We start from the raw sequence: 14058 nt of genomic DNA, 5'->3' as shown, positions 1-14058 counted from the left end.
CGCTGCACAACCAAAATAGATGACTGCAGCCTTAACAGCATTGTGAAGAAGAGTCGCTTCCAGAATTTGGTGGAGCTTCAAAGACAGTGGACTGAAGCTGGAGTCCAGGTATCAAAAGCCACTGTTCACAGACGTGTCCGGGAAATGGCCTACAATAGCCGTGTTCCCATGGTCAAGCCACTTCTTAAGCGTCTGACTTGGACTATGGAAAAGAAGCACTAGACAGTTGCAGAGTGGTCCAAAGTCCTCTTTTCAGACGAAAGCAAGTTTTGTATTTCATTTGGAAGTTAAGGCGCCAGAGTATGGAAAAAGGCTGGAGAGGAGCAAAATCCAAGTTGCTTGAAATCCAGTGTGAAGTTCCCACAGTCAGCGATGGTTTGGGGAGCAATGTCAGCTGCTGGTGTTGGTCCACTGTGTTTCATCAAGTCCAGAGTAAATGCAGATTTTAAAGCACTACATGTTTCCGTCTGCTAAAAAGCTCTATGGAGATGATTTCATTTTCCAGCATGATCTGGCACCTGCCCACAGTGCCAAAACCACCAGTAAATGGTATACTGACCATGACATTACTGTCCTCGATTGGCCTGCCAATTTCCCTGACCTGAACCCCATAGATAATTTGTGGGGTATTGTGAAGAAGCTGAAAGACACCAGACCCAACAATGCAAATGAGCTAAAGGCTGCTATTGAAGCATCCTGGGCATCCATAACACCTCAGCCATGCCACAGGCTGATTGCCTCCATGCCACGCCGCATTGATGCAATAATACGTGCAAAAGGATTCCCAACCAAGTACTGAGTGCATTAATGGACATTTTCAAATGTTTGATTTTGTTTTGCTGTTATAAATCTTTTTTTTTTTTACTTGGTCTGAGGAAATATTCTAATATTTGAGTTTTCTTAACCTGTATGCCATAATCACCAATATTAAAATAATAAAAGGCTTGCAATATTTCCGTTGATTTGTAATGAATCCAGAATGTATGACATTTTTGTTTTTTTAATTGCATTACAGAAAATAAAAAATTTCATCACAATATTCAAATTTTCTGAGACAGTCCTGTATATAGATCAATTGATGAATTTGTTGATCCATACTGGTTGTACACAGCACTCTGCAAAAATGTTTGGGTATGTTTCAGTATGACTAGTAAATTACAAGGTTGCATCGCTTTCAGCATTACGGCAACCGTGGTCCGGGGCGTCACCAAAGTAAGCTACTACTGGTTGATCACATGACTTTAAAAAAACACATTTTTTTTCTATAGGCTAGAATCCATCCAAAGTCAAAAGTCAAAGTCTCCTTTATTGTCAATTCCCATCGCTTGATTGACATACAGGTAGGCCTGTCGGGAGGAAATCACAGTGAACCGCACATGCGCAATAGACAGTGACCACACCCCCGCACCGCAGCAAGTCTGGATGTACACAGCGCTCTGCCAAAATGTTTCAGTAAGACTAGTAAATTACATGGTCGCATCGCTTTCAGCATTATGGCAACCGTGGTCAGGGGCATCACCGAAGTAAGCTACTACTGGTCAATCGCATGACTTTTTTTATCCATCCATCTTCTTCCGCTTATCCGGGGTCGGGTCACGGGGGCAGCAGCTTTAGGAGGGACTCCCAGACTTCCCTCTCCCCAGCCACTTCATCCAGCTCATCCCGGGGGGATCCCAAGGCGTTCCCAGGCCAGCTGAGACACACAGTCTCTCCAGCGCGTCCTGGGTCGTCCCCGGGGTCTCCTACCGGTGGGGACATGCCCGGAACACCTCCCCAGGGAGGCGTCCAGGAGGCATCCCGATAAGATGCCTGAGCCACCTCATCTGGCTCCTCTCTACTCCTAGTCTCTCCCGGATGACCGAGCTTCTCACCCTATCTCTGAGGGAGAGCCCGGACATCCTGCGGAGAAAACTAATTTCGGCCGCTTGTATCCGGAATCTCAATTTTTCGGTCACGACCCATAGCTCGTGACCATAGGTGAGGATAGGAGCGTAAATCGACCGGTAAATTGAGAGCTTTGCCTTTTGGCTCAGCTCTCTCTTCACCACAACGGACCGGTACAGGGTCCGCATTACTGCCGACGCTGCACCGATCCGCCTGTCGATCTTGCGCTCCATCCTCCCCTCACTCGTGGACAAGACTCCAAGATACTTGAACTCCTCCACTTGGGGCAGAATCTCATCCCCGATCCGGAGAGGGCATTCCACCCTTTTCCGATCGAGGACCATGGACTCGGATTTGGAGGTGCTGACCCTCATCCCGACCGCGTCACACTCGGCTGCGAACCATTCCAGCGAGCGCTGGAGATCACGGCCTGAAAAAGCCAACAGCACCGCGTCATCTGCAAAAAGCAGGGACGCGATGCTGAGGTCCCCAAACTGGACCCCCTCAACGCCTTGGCTGCGCCTAGAAATTCTGTCCATAAAAATTATTAACATAATCAGTGACAAAGGGCAGCCTTGGCGGAGTCCAACCCTCACTGGGAACAAATCCGACTTACTGCCGGAAATGCGGACCAGACTCTGGGATCGGTAATACAGGGACCAAACCGCCCTTATCAGTTGGCTCGGCACCCCGTACTCCCGAAGCACCCTCCACAGAACCTCCCAAGGGACACGGTCGAACGCCTTCTCCAAGTCCACAAAACATGTGGACTGGTTGGGCGAACTCCCATGCACCCTCGAGGATCCTGCCGAGGGTGTCGAGCTGATCCACTGTTCCACGGCCAGGACGAAAGCCACACTGCTCCTCCTGAATCCGAGGTTCGACCTCCCAACGGACCCTCCTCTCCAGCACCCCTGAATAGACCTTACCGGGGAGGCTGAGGAGTGTGATTCCCCTGTAATTGGAACACATCCTCCGGTCCCCCTTCTTAAAGAGGGGAACCACCACCCCAGTCTGCCAATCCAGAGGCACTGTCCCCGATGTCCACGCAATGTTGTAGAGGCGTGTCAGCCATGACAGCCCCACAACATCCAGAGCCTTTAAGAACTCCGGGCGGATCTCATCCACCCCCGGGGCCTTGCCACCGAGGAGTTTTTTAACTACCTCAGTGACTTCGACCCCAGAGATTGGAGAATCCGCCTCAGAGTCTCCAGGCCCTGCTTCCTCAATGGAAGGCGTGTAGGTGGAATTGAGGAAGTCTTCGAAGTATTCTCCCCACCGACTCACAACGTCCCGAGTCGAGGTCAGCAGCACGCCATCCCCACTGTAAACAGTGTTGACGTTGCACTGCTTCCCCCTCCTGAGACGCCGGATGGTGGACCAGAATTTCCTCGAAGCCGTCCGGAAGTCATTCTCCATGGCCTCACCAAACTCCTCCCACACCCGGGTTTTTGCCTCAGCAACTGCCGAAGCCGCATTCCGCTTGGCCATCCGGTACCTGTCAGCTGCCTCCGGAGTCCCGCAGGCCAAAACGCCCCGATAGGACTCCTTCTTCAGCTTGACGGCATCCATTACCGCCGGTGTCCACCAGCGGGTTCGGGGATTACTGCCACGACAGGCACCAACGACCTTACGGCCACAGCTTCGGTCGGCCGCCTCAACAATGGAGGCGCGGAACATGGTCTCAATGTCCCCCACCTCCCCCGGGACGTGGGAAAAGCTCTGCCGGAGGTGGGAATTGAAGCTCTTCCTGACAGGAGATTCTGCCAGACGTTCCTAGCAGACCCTCACAGAGCGTTTGGGTCTGCCAGGTCGGACGGGCTTCTTCCCCCACCATCGGAGCCAACCCACCACCAGGTGGTGATCAGTTGACAGCTCCGCCCCTCTCTTCACCCGAGTGTCCAAAACATGCGGCCGCAAATCCGATGACACGACTACAAAGTCGATCATCGAACTGCGGCCTATGGTGTCCTGGTGCCAAGTGCACACCCTTATGTTTGAACATGGTTTTCATTATTGAAAATCCGTGTCGAGTACAGAAGTCCAATAATAGAACACCGCTCGGGTTCAGATCGGGGAGGCCGTTCCTCCCAATCACGCCCTTCCAGGTCTCACTGTCATTGCCCGCGTGAACATTGAAGTCACCCAGTAGAACAATGGAGTCCCCAGAAGGAGCGCTCTCTAGCACTTCCTCCAGGGACTCCAAGAAGGGTGGGTACTCTGAGCTGCCGTTTGGTGCATAGACACTTTTTTAAAAAAAACTTTTTTTCTATAGGCTAGAATCCATCCCATCGCTTGATTGACATATAGGTAAGCCTGTCGGGAGGAAATCACAGTGAACCGCACCCCCTCACCGCAGCAAATTTGGCTGTGCATACACAAGCCAGGTGTTGTGCTCGATTTGGTTACCCCGTGAGATTTTGTTCCCCCTGCCGTGGGAGCGCGCACGCCTTGTTTGGAAAGCGAAAAACCGATGCCGTACGGCGTCAGCCCTATGTTGTTTTCAATAAAAACATGAAGAACTCACGTTTGCGTCAGTCAATTTTTATTTCTATAAAGGGTTATTCTCATTTGATGTCAGGGATTGAAACTAGAGACCATTCTCATTTTCAAACGATGCAGGATGCTCAAGGACATTGATGCACCACCTGTTTGCGACTAATCTTAACTTCTTAACAGTTCTTAATGCCGACTTTAAGGAAGTGTTTCCCGTTTCCTCACCTCTGTCACCAGGTGTTTGTGAGTTAAAGCTCTGCTCTAATTTTCAGATATTCGTCACAGTGTTGCCGTTTTGATTTCTTTATTACTTTATTTAGATGTACTTAGATGATTGTATGTATGTAAGAACTATTTTACCAAAAAACTGCTATTAGTGATTATCATTAAATATGACACTATTATTATGAATAACAGTTTCCAACACTTCAGCGCCTGCAGGTCAGATTTATGAAAGATGTTTTTCTTATGAGCCGAAATCACATCAAACGGCAAACATTCTGACCGAATACATCATCTTGAAGAATTGGTGAAAGAATACATCTAAATAAAGTAATAAAGAAATCAAAACGGCAACACGGCGAGGGGTATCTGAAAATCAGAGCAGAGTTTTAACTCACAAACACCTGGTGACAGAGGTGAGGAAACGGGAAACACTTCCTTAAAGTCGGCATTAAGAACTGTTAAGAAGTTAAGATTAGTCGCAAACAGGTGGTGCATCAATGTCCTTGAGCATCCTGCATCGTTTGAAAATGAGAATGGTCTCTAGTTTCAATCCCTGCTATTTGTACAAATTATATTCGAAATGCATTTTTTTTTTTTTAAAACAAACTTGAGAAACTCCCCTTCATTTTCAGTGGGAACAGTGTTGTTGGTCTCACTCTTTTTTGCTAGTGCATCATAGTCTGGAGTAAAATTTGTTGTGGCAGTTCTTAGGATAGAGCCGAGGTGTTGGTCCGTTAACCTAGATCTGTGACGAGTTGATGTTCATGTGGCTGAATGTCACGTCACGTCGCGTAGGTCGAGCGAAATTATCGTCTCTTTTTTTAAACACTCGGCACTCAGTGTCCGCCTTTCTTTTCCATGGGCCACTCATTTTAATGGAAGGATTCCAGGGAAAGGTTTGTGGGTGGCTTTAGCGTAAAACTGTATCTGAAAGCTCAGCGCGCAAATTACGAGAATGCTGACGTCACAGGCCACACTCTAAATTCGGCACTGATAGAAATAGAGCGCGGACCACTGAGTATAAGTGAAACATTCCTGCTTTCAGATATGTGCCTCAGTTGAATTGTTTAAGGACAAATCCTCATGTGGAGTCATCCTTTTGTTTTATTCATCAAATGTTTTTCCTCATGCTTATATAACAGTCATTCTTTATGTATGTACACGCACTTGTGAGTGTGCACTGAGATTTCTGACACGGCTTCCCATGGGCTCACCACCTGTGGGAGGGGCCGAAGGGGTCGGGTGCAATGTGAGCTGGGCGGCAGCCAAAGGCGGGGACCTTGGCGGTCTGATCCCCGGCTGCAGAAGCTGGCTCTTGGGACATGGAATGTCACCTCTCTGGCTGGAAAGGAGCCCGAGCTGGTGTGCGAGGCAGAAAGATTCCGACTAGATATAGTCGGACTAGCCTCCACACACAGTTTGGGTTCCGGTACAAGCCCTCTCGAGAGGGGCTGGACTCTCTTCCACTCTGGAGTTGCCCACGGTGAGAGGCGTCGAGCAGGTGTGGGTATACTTATTGCCCCCCGGCTGGGCGCCTGCACATTGGGGTTCACCCCGGTGAACGAGAGGGTAGCCTCCCTCCGCCTTCGGGTGGGGGGACGGGTCCTGACTGTTGTTTGTGTCTATGCACCAAACAGCAGCTCAGAGTACCCACCCTTCTTGGGGTCCCTGGAGGAAGTGCTGGAGAGCGCTCCTTCTGGGGACTCTATCGTTCTACTGGGTGACTTCAATGCTCACGTGGGCAATGACAGTGAGACCTGGAAGGGCGTGATTGGGAGGAACGGCCCCCCTGATCTGAACCCGAGCGGTGTTCTATTGTTGGACTTCTGTGCTCGACACGGATTTTCAATAATGAACACCATGTTCAAACATAAGGGTGTCCATGTGTGCACTTGGCACCAGGACACCCTAGGCTGCAGTTCGATGATCGACTTTGTAGTCGTGTCATCGGATTTGCGGCCGCATGTTTTGGACACTCGGGTGAAGAGAGGGGCGGAGCTATCAACTGATCACCACCTGGTGGTGGGTTGGCTCCGATGGTGGGGGAAGATGCCGGTCCGACCTGGCAGACCCAAACGCTCTGTGAGGGTCTGCTGGGAACGTCTGGCAGAATCACCTGTCAGGAAGAGCTTCAACTCCCACCTCCGGCAGAGCTTTTCCCACGTCCCGGGGGAGGCGGGGGACATTGAGTCTGAGTGGACCATGTTCCGCGCCTCCATTGTTGAGGCGGCCGACCGGAGCTGTGGCCGTAAGGTCGTTGGTGCCTGTCGTGGCGGCAACCCCCGAACCCGCTGGTGGACACCGGCGGTAAGGGATGCCGTCAAGCTGAAGAAGGAGTCCTATCGGGCCGTTTTGGCCTGCGGGACTCCGGAGGCAGCTGACGGGTACCGGATGGCCAAGCGGAACGCGGCTTCGGCGGTTGCTGAGGCAAAAACCCGGGCGTGGGAGGAGTTCGGTGAGGCCATGGAGAATGACTTTCGGACGGCTTCGAGGAAATTCTGGTCCACCATCCGGCGTCTCAGGAGGGGGAAGCAGTGCAACGTCAATACTGTTTACAGTGGGGATGGCGTGCTGCTGACCTCGACTCGGGACGTCGTGAGTCGGTGGGGAGAATACTTCAAAGACCTCCTCAATTCCACCTACACGCCTTCCATTGATGAAGCAGGGCCTAGAGACTCTGAGGCGGATTCTCCAATCTCTGGGGTCGAAGTCACTGAGGTAGTTAAAAAACTCCTCGGTGGCAAGGCCCCGGGGGTGGATGAGATCCGCCCAGAGTTCTTAAAGGCTCTGGATGTTGTGGGGCTGTCATGGCTGACACGCCTCTACAACGTTGCGTGGACATCGGGGACAGTGCCTCTGGATTGGCAGACTGGGGTGGTGGTTCCCCTCTTTAAGAAGGGGGACCGGAGGGTGTGTTCCAATTACAGGGGAATCACACTCCTCAGCCTCCCTGGTAAGGTCTATTCAGGGGTGCTGGAGAGGAGGGTCCGTCGGGAGGTCGAACCTCGGATTCAGGAGGAGCAGTGTGGCTTTCGTCCTGGCCGTGGAACAGTGGACCAGCTCTACACCCTCGGCAGGATCCTCGAGGGTGCATGGGAGTTCGCCCAACCAGTCCACATGTGTTTTGTGGACTTGGAGAAGGCGTTCGACCGTGTCCCTCGGGAGGTTCTGTGGAGGGTGCTTCGGGAGTACGGGGTGCCGAGCCAACTGATAAGGGCGGTTCGGTCCCTGTATCACCGATGCCAGAGTCTGGTCCGCATTTCCGGCAGTAAGTCGGATTCGTTCCCAGTGAGGGTTGGACTCCGCCAAGGCTGCCCTTTGTCACCGATTCTGTTCATAATTTTTATGGACAGAATTTCTAGGCGCAGCCGAGGCGTTGAGGGGGTCCGGTTTGGGGACCTCAGCATCGCGTCTCTGCTTTTTGCAGATGACGTGGTGCTGTTGGCTTCTTCAGGCCGTGATCTCCAGCTCTCGCTGGAACGGTTCGCAGCCGAGTGTGAAGCGGTCGGGATGAGGGTCAGCACCTCCAAATCCGAGTCCATGGTCCTCGATCGGAAAAGGGTGGAATGCCCTCTCCGGATCGGGGATGAGATCCTGCCCCAAGTGGAGGAGTTCAAGTATCTTGGAGTCTTGTCCACGAGTGAGGGGAGGATGGAGCGTGAGATCGACAGGCGGATCGGTGCAGCGTCGGCAGTAATGCGGACCCTGTACCGGTCCGTTGTGGTGAAGAGAGAGCTGAGCCAAAAGGCAAAGCTCTCAATTTACCGGTCGATTTACGCTCCTACCCTCACCTATGGTCACGAGCTATGGGTCGTGACCGAAAGAACGAGATCTCGGATACAAGCGGCCGAAATGAGTTTTCTCCGCAGGATGTCCGGGCTCTCCCTTAGAGATAGGGTGAGAAGCTCGGTCATCCGGGAGAGACTCGGAGTAGAGTCGCTACTCCTCCACGTTGAGAGGAGCCAGATGAGGTGGCTCGGGCATCTTATCAGGATGCCTCCTGGACGCCTCCCTGGGGAGGTGTTCCGGGCATGTCCCACCGGTAGGAGACCCCGGGGACGACCCAGGACGCGCTGGAGAGACTATGTCTCTCAGCTGGCCTGGGAACGCCTTGGGATCCCCCGGGATGAGCTGGATGAAGTGGCTGGGGAGAGGGAAGTCTGGGAGTCCCTCCTGAAGCTGTTGCCCCCGCGACCCGACCCCGGATAAGCGGAAGAAGATGGATGGATGGATGGGCTTCCAGTAATAAATGCGTGGGCGGCCGGTTCCCCATCTACTGGGGAAACGCAGTCATTGCAGGGAAAATGACCGGAGGAAAAAAAAGTTTAATAATACAATTTATTCAGGGTTGGCGGGCCGGATTAAACAAACGGTCCCGTGGGCCGGATGTGGCCCGTGGGCCGTAGTTTGCCCATGTCTGATCTAGTGGATGCATAACGCAAACCTAGTCAACCTCAGTTTGACGCTGTAGCTTCTATTCTATGCGCCTTTTAATCCGGTGAGCCCTTATATATGAAATAATTTCTAAAATAAAAAAATCTATGAATGTGCACCTTATAATCCAGTGCGCTTTATAGTACAGAAAACACTGTACATCGACGAGAGCTGGACTTATTTACATTGATGCTGGCCACACGACACAATTTTTATTTTTGTTATTGATTGCTTTAATTGATATAATAAATTAGATGCTTTTAGACCCAACAGTCCTGATACCCTTTTATCTTTATTCAAGTAAGAATGTTATTTTTAAGCAAGTCTAAGTTGTTTTCGCTCAAAAATGTCATCTCTCGTCAGCGCTTGCTGCGAGAGATTACGTCAATCATGCAAACAAGATAATAATGGTGACGAGGAAGACGAGACGCACTGCGTCTGCGTGTGTGGGAGGACTGTGGATTTTGCAAGAAAGGAGATTGTATTGACAACACAGTTGCAGAGTATAGACTTTGCAAATGCCCAGTGTACAAGTACACTGGGAACACAATTTGTCGACGCATGGCGTCTCCGCCGCGGGGGCGCGCGCGCACCTTGAGTCAGATCAGTGCGACATTACTTGCTTGTTTTCACAAAGAACACACATTTGTATGTTTTGATGTTCATTTATATGAACAAGATTTTGAAAAATAAACAGGTGATGCATTCAACGATCAATAGCTGCGTGTAGAAGCAAAAGAACTGTACAAAGTCACGTTCGTCAGTTTATTCCATGTCCGTTCATTGACCACTCACACGATAGGACATCTCAAACATCCACAAAATACTCATTCAATGCACCAAAAGGCAATGACTTAGCACATTGCAGGGAGTAGGTGACTTTTATAATCTATTTGAACCACCAAAATCAGACCACGGGGGATGGGGATTCAATTGATTGATTGATTGATTGATATCTTTATTTCGACCATCCAAAACAAAAAAGAAAATACAAAACAAATCACACTCTAAAGTGCCACATATAAGTCCATACAACAAACAAACAAAATATAAACCAACAAACAGACAAAATACATAAATAAATAATAATACATAAGTAAATAAATGAATAAAAAATGCTCGAAAAGGAGTAGGAGGAAGCATAGCTTTTTAGATTCTTACCACTTTCTCACTTTATCCATTAAACCAATGATTCAACATATACTGTAATTCTACAACAGAACACAAGTAGACACAGTTTCACACTTATTTTTCTGTTTAATTTTTACTTGTGTGTCGCCCTTTGGCAGTTTTAGCCTTTGTACCCGCTAAACAACATATTTTTGTACATTATTTTAAACTGGTGGATATTTGGACTTTGCTTGAGTTCCTCACTTAGATTGTTCCATAGTTTGACCCCAGTTATAGTGATACAGAAACTTTTTAAGGTTGTTCTTATGTTTAAGATTTTGAAGTTGTGATTCCCCCTTAACTTATAACCTCCCTCCCGATTCCTAAATAAGTTTTGGATATTTTCTGGTAGTTGTTTTGCTTTTGCCCTATACATGATGATTGCTGTTTGATAAGATACTATGTCAGTGAATTTCAATAGTTTGGATTGTATGAAAAGTGGATTTGTGTGTTCCAAGTAGTTGACTTTATGAATAGTCCTTATTGCTCTTTTCTGCAGAATGATAAGTGGCTGTAGTGAAATTTTATAAGTATTCCCCCAAACCTCAGCACAGTAATGCAAATAGGGCAAAACAAGAGAACAATAAAGTGTACGAAGTGAATGATAATCCAGTAATTCTTTTGCTTTGTATATGACTGCCATGCTTCTTGAAATTTTAGACTTTACGTTTTTGATGTGTGGCTTCCAACTCAGCCTGTCATCTATTATAACCCCAAGAAATTTGTTTTCCTGCACTCTTTCAATTTCAGTCCCATCTATTTCTATTCGTATCTTTATGTTCGCTTTGCCAAATACCATAAACTTGGTCTTACTTACATTTAATGAATTTGTTCCAGTCGAACCACATTTTTATTTTTTTCATTTCCTCATTCAACACTTATTCCACTTGTTGGATGTTATCACCTGAACAAAATATATTTGTGTCATCTGCAAAATTTATGAGTTTTAGTTCTTTAGAGACTTTGCACATGTCATTTATATACAAAATAAATAATTTAGGGCCTAAAACTGACCCTTGTGGAACACCACAAGCTATGTCCAAATATCCAGAGCAGTGATTACCCAACTTTACATACTGTTGCCGTTCTCGCAGATAATCCTTTCCCCTTATCCCATATTTTTCTCCATCCATCCATCCATCTTCTTCCGCTTAACCGGGGTCGGGTCGCGGGGGCAGCAGCTTTAGGAGGGACTCCCAGACTTCCCTCTCCACAGCCACTTCATCCAGCTCATCCCGGGGGATCCCAAGGCGTTCCCAGGCCAGCTGAGAGACATAGTCTCTCCAGCGCGTCCTGGGTCGTCCCCGGGGTCTCCTACCGGTGGGACATGCCCGGAACACCTCCCCAGGGAGGCGTCCAGGAGGCATCCTGATAAGATGCCCGAGCCACCTCATCTGGCTCCTCTCAACGTGGAGGAGTAGCGACTCTACTCCGAGTCTCTCCCGGATGACCGAGCTTCTCACCCTATCTCTAAGGGAGAGCCCGGACATCCTGCGGAGAAAACTCATTTCGGCCGCTTGTATCCGAGATCTCGTTCTTTCGGTCACAACCCATAGCTCGTGACCATAGGTGAGGGTAGGAGCGTAAATCGACCGGTAAATTGAGAGCTTTGCCTTTTGGCTCAGCTCTCTCTTCACCACAACGGACCGGTACAGGGTCCGCATTACTGCCGACGCTGCACCGATCCGCCTGTCGATCTCACGCTCCATCCTCCCCTCACTCGTGAACAAGACTCCAAGATACTTGAACTCCTCCACTTGGGGCAGGATCTCATCCCCGATCCGGAGAGGGCATTCCACCCTTTTCCGATCGAGGACCATGGACTCGGATTTGGAGGTGCTGACCCTCATCCCGACCGCTTCACACTCGGCTGCGAACCGTTCCAGCGAGAGCTGGAGATCACGGCCTGAAGAAGCCAACAGCACCACGTCATCTGCAAAAAGCAGAGACGCGATGCTGAGGTCCCCAAACCGGACCCCCTCAACGCCTCGGCTGCGCCTAGAAATTCTGTCCATAAAAATTATGAACAGAATCGGTGACAAAGGGCAGCCTTGGCGGAGTCCAACCCTCACTGGGAACGAATCCGACTTACTGCCGGAAATGCGGACCAGACTCTGGCATCGGTGATACAGGGACCGAACCGCCCTTATCAGTTGGCTCGGCACCCCGTACTCCCGAAGCACCCTCCACAGAACCTCCCGAGGGACACGGTCGAACGCCTTCTCCAAGTCCACAAAACACATGTGGACTGGTTGGGCGAACTCCCATGCACCCTCGAGGATCCTGCCGAGGGTGTAGATCTGGTCCACTGTTCCACGGCCAGGTGGAATTGAGGAGGTCTTCGAAGTATTCTCCCCACCGACTCACGACGTCCCGAGTCGAGGTCAGCAACACGCCATCCCCACTGTAAACAGTGTTGACGTTGCACAGCTTCCCCCTCCTGAGACGCCGGATGGTGGACCAGAATTTCCTCGAAGCCGTCCGAAAGTCATTCTCCATGGCCTCACCGAACTCCTCCCACGCCCGGGTTTTTGCCTCAGCAACCGCCGAAGCCGCGTTCCGCTTGGCCATCCGGTACCTGTCAGCTGCCTCCGGAGTCCCGCAGGCCAAAACGGCCCGATAGGACTCCTTCTTCAGCTTGACGGCATCCCTTACCGCCGGTGTCCACCAGCGGGTTCGGGGATTGCCGCCACGACAGGCACCAATGACCTTACGGCCACAGCTCCGGTCGGCCGCCTCAACAATGGAGGCGCGGAACATGGTCCACTCAGACTCAGTGTCCCCCGCCTCCCCCGGGACGTGGGAAAAGCTCTGCCGGAGGTGGGAGTTGAAGCTCTTCCTGACAGGAGATTCTGCCAGACGTTCCCAGCAGACCCTCACAGAGCGTTTGGGTCTGCCAGGTCGGACCGGCATCTTCCCCCACCATCGGAGCCAACCCACCACCAGGTGGTGATCAGTTGACAGCTCCGCCCCTCTCTTCACCCGAGTGTCCAAAACATGCGGCCGCAAATCCGATGACACGACTACAAAGTCGATCATCGAACTGCGGCCTAGGGTGTCCTGGTGCCAAGTGCACACATGGACACCCTTATGTTTGAACATGGTGTTCATTATTCAAAATCCGTGTCGAGCACAGAAGTCCAACAATAGAACACCGCTCGGGTTCAGATCAGGGGGGCCGTTCCTCCCAATCACGCCCTTCCAGGTCTCACTGTCATTGCCCACGTGAGCATTGAAGTCACCCAGTAGAACGATAGAGTCCCCAGAAGGAGCGCTCTCCAGCACTTCCTCCAGGGACCCCAAGAAGGGTGGGTACTCTGAGCTGCTGTTTGGTGCATAGACACAAACAACAGTCAGGACCCGTCCCCCCACCCGAAGGCGGAGGGAGGCTACCCTCTCGTTCACCGGGGTGAACCCCAATGTGCAGGCGCCCAGCCGGGGGGCAATAAGTATACCCACACCTGCTCGACGCCTCTCACTGTGGGCAACTCCAGAGTGGAAGAGAGTCCAGCCCCTCTCGAGAGGGCTTGTACCGGAACCCAAACTGTGTGTGGAGGCTAGTCCGACTATATCTAGTCGGAATCTTTCTGCCTCGCACACCAGCTCGGGCTCCTTTCCAGCCAGAGAGGTGACATTCCATGTCCCAAGAGCCAGCTTCTGCAGCCGGGGATCAGACCGCCAAGGTCCCTGCCTTTGGCTGCCGCCCAGCTCACATTGCACCCGACCCCTTCGGCCCCTCCCACAGGTGGTGAGCCCATGGGAAGGGGGACCCACGTTTCCATTTCGGGCTATGCCCGGCCGGGCCCCATGGGCGAAGGCCCGGCCACCAGACGCTCGCCTTCGAGCCCT

General features: G+C 50.9%; 1 protein-coding gene and 1 long non-coding RNA gene across 11 annotated transcripts in view; one reads left to right on the top strand and one right to left on the bottom strand.

Annotated features, from left to right (window-relative positions):
* The window catches only part of hm13 (histocompatibility (minor) 13), a 120259-nt gene that overhangs the window by 30957 nt on the left and 75244 nt on the right, over positions 1-14058 (top strand). The window lies entirely within an intron of this gene.
* The window catches only part of LOC137840061 (uncharacterized), a 205980-nt gene that overhangs the window by 182396 nt on the left and 9526 nt on the right, over positions 1-14058 (bottom strand). The gene's annotated exons all lie outside the window — the stretch shown is intronic.

The sequence above is a fragment of the Syngnathus scovelli genome, chromosome 2, assembly GCF_024217435.2.
Source record: "Syngnathus scovelli strain Florida chromosome 2, RoL_Ssco_1.2, whole genome shotgun sequence".
Classification (NCBI taxonomy): Eukaryota; Metazoa; Chordata; class Actinopteri; order Syngnathiformes; family Syngnathidae; genus Syngnathus; species Syngnathus scovelli.
The sequence above is the reverse complement of the archived record's forward strand: the minus strand, read 5'-3'. Positions and strand labels throughout refer to the sequence as shown.